The sequence below is a fragment of the Equus przewalskii genome, chromosome 4 (genome assembly GCF_037783145.1).
Source record: "Equus przewalskii isolate Varuska chromosome 4, EquPr2, whole genome shotgun sequence".
NCBI classification, from domain to species: domain Eukaryota; kingdom Metazoa; phylum Chordata; class Mammalia; order Perissodactyla; family Equidae; genus Equus; species Equus przewalskii.
In genome coordinates this window covers 75,550,383-75,562,740 of record NC_091834.1, presented here as the reverse complement: position 1 = coordinate 75,562,740, position 12,358 = coordinate 75,550,383, and positions in this window count along the sequence as shown.

Sequence of the window (12,358 nt, the reverse complement as noted above, 5' to 3'; positions counted from 1 at the left end):
CATGTGTAGGGGAGATTCACAAGTATACAGTATACAAGAGAACCACAGTTCTGTTTTATTTATTTTTCTAATAAGAGACAATAACCATATTCTGTTGTTCTCAGTGTGGCTTGGGGTTTTCCATGATTCTGTAATTTTTCAGTAGAACATATCTTAGGAAGTATACTGGCTATTTAGACCTTAACAGTTGTTTGATCCTGTGGATCCCAAATCTGATGCTGCCTAAAACAAAATCTCTCTGAGAGAAGGATTCAAGGATGTGTGTTGCTTAACAAGATTCCCAGTGGATCTCGGCAGCAGTCCTATGACTGGAATGTGGCTATCATTGCTCTTTATGTTACATATAAGAAAACTGACTTGCTATGGTTTATAGTGATTTCTTAAATTCTCACTAGAGGCTGGAGCTAAAATCCACCCATTTTAGTGCTTTTCTCCATGGCAATGCTTTCCTCAAAACCCTCATACTTTAATGTTTACTGATGACCTTGCCTTATACTTTTAAATCAAGTCTCCCTGGTAATTTTACCTTAAAATATTTCTGTACTTTCACTTTTTCAATCTTCCTTCAATTCTATCAGTCGGATGTGCCCTTCTTTATTGGTAAGACTCCTCTCCAACTGTTTTTATGGCTCTCATCGCCCCCTTTTTCTTCCCAGGTCAATGTGTTCTTCCATTTGCTCTCTAAGATCAATACCTTGCAGATGCTCCACCAGCATGAGCTCTTTGCAAACACTTTCTTGGGTAGTTACATTACCCCCACTTCTTAGTTGTTTAGAAACTACTTTTATATATTGAGTTGGTTAAGACAGAAAATGAAATGATTTTTAACTTAGGATAAAATACGTATAAAACTCATCTTGCCAGCTTTATTTATTTATTTTAAAACCCATTCTTCCCAGGAAACTAAACAGCAGTAAAGATACAATTACCAACAATCTAAAATATTGAGGAGTGCTACCAAAGCTTATGTTTGTTAGAAATCAAGGGGTGTTTGTGTGTGTAAGAGGAGAGACACTTATTTCACTATGTTTGAAATTTCTACTGGGGCCAGCCTTGTGGCCAGTGGTTAAGTTCATTCACTCCACCTGGGTGGTGCAGGGTTTTGCTGGTTTGGATCCTGGGCATGGACATGGCACCGCTCATCAGGCCACGCTGAGGTGGTGTCCTGCATAGCACAACCAGAGGCACTCACAACTAGAATTACAAGTATGTACTGGAGAGCTTTGGGGAGAAGAAGAAGGAAAAAAAGAGAAGATTAGCAACTGTTTTTAGATCAGGTGCCAATCTTAAAAAAAAAAAGAAATTTCTATTTATTAAAGTAACATAAAATAAATACTAAAATAGAGTAAGGGGTATAAGTTATGAATACTTTAATGATGTCAGTATAACGCACACTGTGGTGTCTAATGAATTTATCTACAAAGATAAATAAAACACTCTGTTTTATCTGTCTTAATTTTGGAATAGAGAGGGAAGGGTGGTGATGGTCTGGAAAATAAGAGTGAAATATGATTATTTTAGAGTGAAAACTGTCTAGTTCTATTATCTTAGTTTTGAGAAATTAGCCCTACTAAAGACTAATTATAGAACTACCTGACTACAGAATCTCTTATTGAAATACTTGTCAAGTTTTTCATGCCTGTAGACAAGACCTCAACAGATAAGATCTTTGCTAGAGCAATACTAAAATTTTGTAGAGTAGAAAGAACCAACTATAATTTTGTCTCCTATAAGCACACCTTATTTGTTAAGTGACAAATCATATTCTATAACTCTGAATCCTGATATTTTTTAAAAATTAGATTTTTTTATTTTTATGCATTGATAAGAGCAAAGGATTTGAAAGAAACAGATATTGGTTGAATATTGGCCCTGTCATTTATTACCAATATAACTATCATTAAGTTTCTTTGTAAAACTTAAATAAAAAATTTGTTTCACAGAGTTATTGTTGAATTTATGGGTTATTCATGCACAGTAATTAGGATATTGCCAGTCACACATTAGGTGACAAACAAAATGATATTGTTTATAAGTGACTATTTCCCCAAGTTGGAGGCGCATCGGTTTAAGTCTCAAAATGTTAACATTTTAAAAACATTTTATTGAAAATCTTTCGACAAAGACTGCATATTTTTTCTGTGACTTTAAACTGTGTGACAGAATGGAAATGTAATTTTTAAGTAAGTTCTAAAAACATAGGGTTTCTTAAAGTTGTCTCAGAGACCGTGAATGAAGGGACAAGTGGGTGGTGCGGGGGCCAGGCTTCAGTCCAGTAAAGTTGCTATGGCTCTTCATCTAGCAGGGTGCCTTCCAAGATTTTCTGAGAGTATTGGTTTCTGCTGCTCAAAAATGCACAAAAAGTCAAATAAATATTATATTGTTTCCCAAAAACTTTCTTTTGAAATGCTTCATACCTACAGAATAGTTGAAAGACTAGTGTAATAAATACCCATATGTCTTCATCCAGTTTAATCAGTTATTAACATTTTGTCACATGCTTATATTGCCCTCTGTATTTCAGTCTCTCTGTCTCTCTTTCTGTTCCTGTCTAGGTTGATAGATAAATAGATAGATACATAGACAGATGGATAGAAAGAGTGATCTTTTCTTTTTCTGAACCATTATGACAATTCACCCCTTAAATAGTTAGCATTTGTCTCCTAAGAATATTCTTAGGAATTCTTAGGTACATATGTACCATTCTTTTACATAAACCTAAGCTCAATACCATGATCATACCTAAGAAATTTAACATTGATAGCGTATTATAATCTATTATAAAGACCTTATTCAAAATTTCCCAATTTTTCTCAATAATGTCCAGTGAAGTTTTATTGGAAAATTTAGAATACTCTATTTTATTTAGTCGTCATGTCTCTTTAGTTTATTTTAAACTGAAACCATTCCTAAGCCTTTTTTGGCTATCTTTCATTACATTCTTGTTTTTTAAGAGTGCAGGCGAATCGTTTTACAGAATGAGTCACAAATTAAATCTGTTTAATTGCTTCCTTCCAATTAGATTGAAGATTTTAAAATGTTAGCCAAAATGCTACATGATGTCAATTTTGTCCCATTATTGGCGATGTTAAGTTTAATCACTTGGTTAAGGTAGTATCCACCAATTTCTCCTTTATAACAGCATCTTTCCCAATCTACTTAACATGTAATCTGTGGGGTGATACTCTGAGCCTATGTGATTTATCCCGTTCTCCCAGTACAATTTAGCCAATAGTTTCAGCATCCATCTGCCCTCCCTTCTACATTAGTTACCCACCTTCCATAAAGAGGTTTCCCTTCTTGCCTCACAGTTTATTTTTTTTAATTATCCATATGGATTAACGTATTCATTTTAATTCATTATGTTAAAATCCATTATTATCATAATTCATTTCCATGCTAAAATTGTCCCACATTGAGCCAATGAAGATTCTTCAAGATGCCACCTCTCTCTTTTAAGCATTTCCTTACTTTCTGAAGTAAGTTGCATACCAAACCTCTGACATAAAAGCAGAATTCAAGCTTGCTCTTTACTTTTCTGCCCCTACCCTGGAATCAGCCATTTCTCCAAGGATCTGGTTCACTTTTTCAGAGGATGATTTTTAGGAACCAAGATCAAGGCTCTGAGTTTGCTTATTGCTACTCGTGTGTCATTGCTTCCAGGCCCACTCAGTGGATATTAACTCACACAGTCATGCATTGCTTAATGACAGGGATGTGTTCTGAGAAATGCATTGTTAGGCGATTTTGTCATTGTGCAAACATCATAGAATGTACTTACACAAACCTAGATGGTAAGCCTACTACACACCTAGGCTATATGGTACTAATCTTAGGGGACCACCGTTGCACCTGCAGTTCATCGTTGACTGCAACATTGTTATGTGGTGCATGAGTGTATGTGTACACACACACACACACACACACACACACATATATAATCATTTCTATATCTAGCCAAATGCTTTTAAGATTCATCCATGTTACTGCATGAATCAATGGCCCCTTCCTTTTTATAGTTGAATAGTATTCCGTTGTATGGATATATGAGTTTGTTTATCCATTCTCCTGCTGAAACTCTTGAAGACCATCTTAGTTGCTTCCATTTTTGTTTTCGTTTTTTTTATATTATGACTAAAGCTGCAACAAACATTAGCATGCAGGCTTTTGTGTGGACATAGTTTATAATTTACTTGGGTAAAAAACTGGAAAGTCCGTCCTGGTGGTTTAGTGGTTAAGATTGGGCCTCTTATCTCTACAACCCAGGTTTGTTTTCCTGTCAGGGAACCACACCCTGTCGGTTGTCATACTGTGATGGCCACATATTGCTGTGATGCTGAAAGTTCTGCCACTGGTATTTCAAATACCAACAGGGTCACTCATGGTGGACAGGTTTCAAGTGAGCTTCCAGACTAGGAAGAAGGACCTGGCCCCCATTTCTCAAAAAATTGGCCATAAAAACCCTACAAATAGCAGCAGAGAGTTGTCTGATATAATGCCAGAAGATGAGAGAATGGCACAAAAAAGATGGGTTCTGTTCTGCTGTACACAAGGTCTCTAAGATTCAAGGACACTAACAAAAACAGTCAACCAGGAGTGTGGTTCCTGGATCATCTGCTAAGTTTACATTTAACTTTAGAAGAAACTACAAAACCATCTTCCAAATTGGAAGACAGCAATGAATGTGAGTGCCTATTGCTCTTCTACTGCTTGTTATATGTTTATTTTATATCACGGTGCACTACCAAATTATTTTTTGTTTGTGTATATGAGTTAGTCTGCAAATGTAACTCATTTTACTCCTTTTCTAATTATTGTGCCTTTTATTGATTTCTCTTTAATTATAGCAGTTAATACCTCAAAAAACAAAAGTTCAATAGTAGTGGAGATTGTGGGTATGTTGCCCTTTCCTTGACCTTAGTGAGATTGTCTCTAGTGTTTCCCCATTAAATAATTATGTGCGGGTGTGTGTAAGTATCCAATAATTCTTATGTCACTAATCATTTCCATCAGATTGACATTGAATTTTGTCAACATCCTTTTCTGTTTAGTCAAGATGGGTTGTTTCCTAATGCAGACGGTGGATTCAGTTAGTTTTTATTTTCTTTAGGGATTCTCAGGATTTTTCCATTGATATTCATAATGAGATTAATCTATCAATTTTTGGTGATTTCTTTGTCTGGTGTAATTATCAATCTTATATTGTTTTCATAGAATTTATTTAAAAGTTTTCCTTCACTTTTCCGTGATTTGGGATACGGCATTGGAACTATCTGGTCTTAATTTAACAGGATTTCCCTGTGCAATTGTCTGGGTGTGCTGTTCTTATTATTGTTGTTATTTTTTCTCTTTCTTTGTGAGATAGTTATTCACTAGCTTTCCTGATTTTTATAATTTATATTTTCTATGACTCTCTAAGAAATTGGTGGAAACTGTTATCAATCAAACACAATTAATCAAAAAATCTTTGTTCTAATCCACCTGTATTCTAGATTTCCCTGTTCTTTTCTGAGAGGTCTCAGGCAGTTCCTTCACCGTGTCTGAATGCTATTGGTGTTGCCTTCGTTTTCAGTCCTTTATTATTCACTCTTTATTGTTGGCATAGATGTTTGTTTTAACCAATTTAAATCTCCCTTTAATTTAAGTACTCCTTGCTATTACTAAGGAGGACAGCTTCCTCCAATAAGTGCATAAAAGTGTTCATTAAAGGAAATGGCTTCACAATTCTACAACATTTTATCTTCCATAACAGTGAACTTTCCTTTCCTGGCCCTGCTGTCTGTGATTGCATTCTCTCTGCTGGCTGCAGTAAATAAAAGAGTGTTTTAAATTCATGTTGATGGAAAAGTCACTTCCTGGTCAGGACCTCAGCTGAAACTTTTTTTTGTCTATTTCATAGCAGCATGGCATTCCCTGTGTCCATTTATGCTATGAAAAACTCAAAACAAGCAAACATATTCTTCAACTATACTAAGCCCATTTTAAAGCATTTAACATTAGTTTAACAAATATATATGTTATCTTTTTTCTTTTAGAGACTTCCTCAAGTTCATTCCAAGTTAGTCTTGTTACTAACTCTGTCTATTTTGTTACCGCCGCTGAAGAGTTCCACCCAATTCATAGTGTTTGTGTTTGTATGGCCGAGCGTCCCAATCAATTTTCACAACTATGTCATACACAGGAAACTAAAGAGTCAATTTCAGAAAATAACATGCTAGAGTAGTTAATAGCTGGATGCTTCACTTTTATGAATAGTTTTGAGGAATAATCTGGCTTTATGAACAATTAATTACATAAATCATGTAATTTTCTGATTTCAAAACATTTTCAGTCTTTCATATACCCAAAGTCTTGGTACAAGAAGAAATGTTCAGAAAGTATTTAGAAATGGAAATGGTGTCATACTTAGGCAATTACAGAGCTTCCTCTAAGGGGTGATGCTACTTTACTCCTTCCTTGTTGTAAATTTTTTTCAAAGCATCTAAGACCAACATGTTATATTATAGTACTACTATTTCCAATGTATTATCAAGATGGAAAAATATTTTATGCCAATTTTATCACTACTGTATACTAGTCTCTTCTCCCCTGTCCCATACTGCAAACACAAATTAGATTAACTTAGCCCCACCACCTACCCCTTACTATGGTTAACATCTTTGCCAATACTGAATAATAGTGACACACAGAAAGAAACTTCCAGGTTGTTTTGTTTTGTTTTGTTTTCTCTTTAAGAGCAATTTCCTGGCAATGTCCTCCTTGCCAGAAGGATTAAAAAGCAAGGAATATATATATAAGGAACTCCTTATGTATATTCAAGGATAAGAGGACAAGTTAGCTCACTTTGACCCCCTCTTCCTAGTCAAGTACTCCATAAAAAATAGAAATGGAAAGAAAATAGGAACAAATTTCACTCATTGACAAAAGGACTTTCATTGCATGAAAGGACAAGATCACTATATCAAATGCATTTCTTATGGCTTTTAAGGTCCCTTAATGTCACTTAAATCATTGCTAAAATTTGTGGCTTATAAGTGACTGGTTTGTTTTCATTTCTTTGGTAGGGAACGGCAAATAATGAATTAAGAGACACAGCACTTGGACTCTTAAGTGCTTCTAGAATCTAGCCTGTTGTCCTGAAATTATCGTGCACTTTGGGAATGATTTCTTCTTATATATAACATGTTTGCGCTAAATTATGAGTTGGCAAACTACCACTCTTGGGCCAAATCCAGTCTTCTGCCTATTTTTGTAAATAAAGTTTTATTGGAACACAGTAATGCCCATCTGCTTAGGTATTGTCTGACTATTCTCCTGCTACCTGGCAAAGTTGAATAGTTGTAACAGATACCACATGGCCTGCAAAGCCTAAAATATTTTCTACCTGGGCTTTGATGGAAAAAGTTTCCAACCCTTGAATTAAGTGATTATACTTTGGTTCCCTTGTGGAGTAGCTTCCCTTGCTCTGTCTCTATTACCTGTTATTTTCTGATTTAAACACTGCTGGTAGAAAAAACGCTACCATACAAGGGCCAGATAGGCTTTCTGTATTTCCAGTCACTGTTACCCATGAAGTGAATAACAGATTTAATTGTCTTGTTCTATGTCCTCAGCTTCAAGAAGTAATGAATTTGTAGATAGATAGATAGATTGATATAGATGACCTATCCATATTGATCCTCAACATGATTTATAAACATTTTCCAAACAACTATACGAAAAAACATTTCAATGAATTGGAATTCATAGGCATTGTCAGGTCCTTGTTTCTTCAATAGCTCATCCAGATGCAGCAAGTTAGCTCTATCCCATTTTTCTGTGTTTTGTCAACAAAGCAAACACATTTTCATTCTACAATATTATACATAATTGCACCACAAGATATACATGATGGACTGATCATATGTGACAATTTACCCTCCTTATAGGAACCCAAATAAGATATTGTACAGGAATAGCGCTGCATGAATCGGAAAGGAAAAATAGAACAGGAAAAGTTGTGGAGGAGAAATGCAAAAACATATTTGGAAGACCAAGTGTAGGTGAAAGAATGACTAAGGAGAAGGAAGAAGCTATAATCTGGTTACTAGATAGGAGGCTAGAGTTTGCAATTGAGAGGTGCAAAGTGAAAAGCCATTAGTGGAACAACTGGAGAAATCTGAATAAAGTCTTTATTAATTAATAATATTACACTAATGTTAATTTCTTAGTTTTGATAAATATGCTATGTTATGTAAGATGTTAACAAGAAGGGAAGCTGGATGAACACTTATTTGTAACACTTTTATAAGCCTAAAATTATTTTAAACTAAAATGTTTAAACAGGATATATTCCTGATATTAAGCAGCTCAGTATCTAGTAGGGAGAGATGGAAACATGAAAAAAAACAAGTACCAAAACTAATATCTTGCAACAAACGCTCTGATAATGGTTTCCCTCAAGTCACCAGGGAAATACAAGATATTTATTGATAACCCAGACATGAAATGGGAAATGAAAGGGATAGATATCAGGGAAGTCTTCCTAGAGAAGGTGTTTCCCCACTCTGTTGTGAAGGATGAGTGGGAGATATCCAGGCAAAGAAGAAGACAAAAAATTACAGGTAGATGTAACACCATGTTTAATAATATGGAAACAAGAGCAAACATGACACCTTCAGGGAGATTTAACGTAAGGAGGAATGATATTTTAGAGATAGAGTAAAAAGAGATGAGGCTGTAGAGATTGGCAGTAAACATAAACAACAGTGACTTGTATAATCCACTAAATAATGCAGGTTTTTGACTTGAAGAAGATAACGAGAGTTGAGTGAAGTTTCATAGAGATCGATATGACAAGTTTTGTGTTTTATGAAGGTTATCCTGGAGGCTGTGTGTAGCATGGATTGGAAGAGATCAACAGTGGAAAGTGAAAGACTGACTCTAACTACATCACTTTGATCCGGGTGAGCTAGGGCATTAGAAATATGATTTGAAAAGAGTGAAACGTTTTAAACACTATCAATTATGTAGAAATCAGCATAACTTAGTGTTGTTTGGATTTGAAGCTGTTGAAACAGAAAAATCTAGAATGAACTCTGGTGATTATTCAGAAAGCTAGTTGCAAATAAGTATTAGTCACCAAGACTTAGAAAGAAAGAGGTGAGCAGATTTGATTGCAAGAAAAGACTGTAAGGAGCCATTTCCATTTTTACCTGTTCTTTTCAGTTGCCTATAGGACACAAAGGTATTTCAAGAGGCTGTTGGATCTCAACAGAATCACCCTAAATGAACTATAAATTTGGAAGTCATTATATGTGTGAAATCATGGGATTGAATATACCTGTCCAGGGAAAGTTTGAAGTGAAGACAAGAAAAAATGAAAATAATACTCTAGGAAAACCAACAGTTGAGTGAACTAAGGAAGAGAAAACTGCAAAGGAAATGAAGACAAATCCCCCATTCGTTTCTGAAGACATAAAATGAAATATAATGGTTTCACAAGGGGTAACAAAAGGAATTTCAAGAAAAAGAGAAGGCCCAAAACTCTGAAATATTTGGGATGTCAAATAATGAAATGATTGAAAATATCTTGGATTTGTTAACCAGAAACTCACTGATAAACTTGAGAAAGCTGTTTTAGAAGTCAAAGTGAGGTATACTGAATGGGTTCAAGAAATACAGAAGAGATGACACTACTGACTTTTGTAGGCAAATGATGAAATGCATTAAAGTCTCCTTTACGATGGTGTGAATCATAAGCACATGTGTGTGATGAATGCAAAGGGCAAGTAGAAAGCCTGGATAAAGGAGAAAAAGAGATAACTGATGGTAGAAAAGCCTTCTGAGGATCTTAGAAGAAATTGAATCCTGGTCCAAGTGTAAACTTTATTGTTGATTAGGAAACAAGACTCCTTTAATACAGGGAAACAAACAGAGAAGAGATAACTAAGAGATAGTCATAGAATATTTCCCTGAGCTAAAGAAAAACTTCAGACTAAAATGACAAGCTTTTGGGCAGCTTTACTATAGGAGAGAAACATCTATTCGACACAACCTCAGTAAAGTGTTTAAAAGGAAAAACAACGATCTTAGGGTTTGAAAAAGATAGAGGTACCAAAAGTTATGAAAATAAGTTTGGAATTAAAATGTTCCACTGCCTGCAACACAGGAAACTAGAAAGACTGAGGAACAACATGTCGAGATTGTAAGAAAAAAGAACTAAGATCTAATAACCTCATCCTTTCACATGTGAAGGGCATGTGAAGACTGAAATGGACCCTGACACATTTCAAAAGAAATTACTCAAGTAAGTTCTCCAGCTAAATGCCCTCCAGTCCCTCATTTCATTCAAGAATGTTTAAACGTCACCTTTGAAAGAGTTTTCCTAAACACCCCAACCAACATTGCATCACACTGTATCATGCTAACTGTGTGTGATTGTCTTTGTATCATCACCTAATAATATATTATATAGTTATTTGTCTGTATTTTTTACTGCTATTTCTCCAATGCCTAGAATAGCATCTGGAATCTGAATGCTCAATAAATATATAAACCCGTGGCTGAAAATGAACTTTATGGCCTTTATTGCCTCTTACAAGCAGGAAGGAATATTCTCTGCTTAAAAAGAAAGAAAACATGGGGGGCTGGCTCCGTGGCCGAGTGGTTAAGTTCGCGCGCTCCGCTGCAGGCGGCCCAGTGTTTCGTTGGTTCGAATCCTGGGCGCGGACATGGCACTGCTCATCAAACCACGCTCAGGCAGCGTCCCACATGCCACAACTAGGAGGACCCACAGCGAAGAATATACAACTATGTACCGGGAGGCTTTGGGGAGAAAAAGAAAAAAATAAAATCTTTTAAAAAAAAAAAAAGAAGGAAAACATGCTGAACTTGTGAACATGAGGAAAGCGGTCCAAGTTTTGAATTGTTTTGGACAGTTGAAAAGGTAGTTAAATACGGGACGCCCAGAGGGATTGCTGAAGAGTGTTTAACGGTTCATTTATGCATACATTTGGCCCACATTTACTGAGTTCTTACTGTGCTAACATTATTGCTTCCCTCCTGCCCTCTCAAGGACGTCTTTCTTCGGGTCATTTGAGATTTGTGTCATTGCTCTCTACCTCTTACCCATCACTTCCTTCCTTTCTACTGGGTGTTTCCAGCAGTCCTAAAAACATGCACAAAGCAATCTCATTCTAAAAAGTGTTTTACCCTTAACTCTGAATCTCACTTCAACCTCTACTCACTTTCCACTACCCTTCACAGCCAAATATCTCCAGTTTATGTTATCACAATCCATTCACTATTTTTTAAATATGGAAGAGCTTTTATTGAAGAGTACAGTGACTCATACAACATTCACCTGTGCAACTCCATAACTAGAATTACCAAATGTTAATATTTTGTCATATGACTTAAGATCTTTTTTAACTCAAAGAAATAACACATAATTTATAAAACTGAAGTTTCCTTTTTGTTCACTTTAATCTTTTCCCTCCCTACTAGAAGCAACCACTATCATGAATTCGGTTCTTATCTACACTTTACCCAGTTTATATATGTTTAAATCTGTAATAATATTTATGTTTTTAGTTTACGTAAATTTGGTATACTGTAGGTCTCTTTGTATAGCCAGCTTTTTGTGTTTAAACATATATATCTGAGACATACCTACGTTGACTTGTAGAGCTTAAGTTCATTCACTAATTTCATTACATTGCTCCTTCGGATGCATATACTATTTTTACTCATTCATTCTCATATTGATGAATAATTATTTTGGCTTTTCATTATATTTTATATCATTAACTTTGTGCATTACTTTTCTGCAACCTCAACTCATATCTATCATGAGTTAATATTGTAACAGCTTAAAACATCTTCCATGAGTAATTTTACTTAAGTAACTTATTCCCATATCCCACCAACACAGTAAATTTATTAACATATCCCACCAACATTATCGTGTGAGGGGATGATTATGACAACATGTGCAATGTGAAAAGAAAATTTTGGAGGGAAATAAAATTGTTAAAAGGGTGACTGGATTGTGAGGAGTCAGGAGACTAAAACGGAAGAGTTAAGAATGCAGGAGAAATTGTTAAAATTCATGCCAAGGGAGTAGTTTAGGCAGAAGGACATAGTCAGTGATATCAAATAATTAGATCCAGAATTGTAAAGGTTATTGATGACCTTCTCAGGTATAGTTTCAGTGGGGTGGTGGGATAGAAGCCAGATGAAGAAAGATCGCTGTGGGCTAATGAACAAATGGGAGAGAAATTCCCCTTTCAAACAGTTTGTGTGGAAAAGACATATACACACACACACACACACACACAAGTATGTGTTGGAGGAGAAAACTGGTTTCAAAACTTGA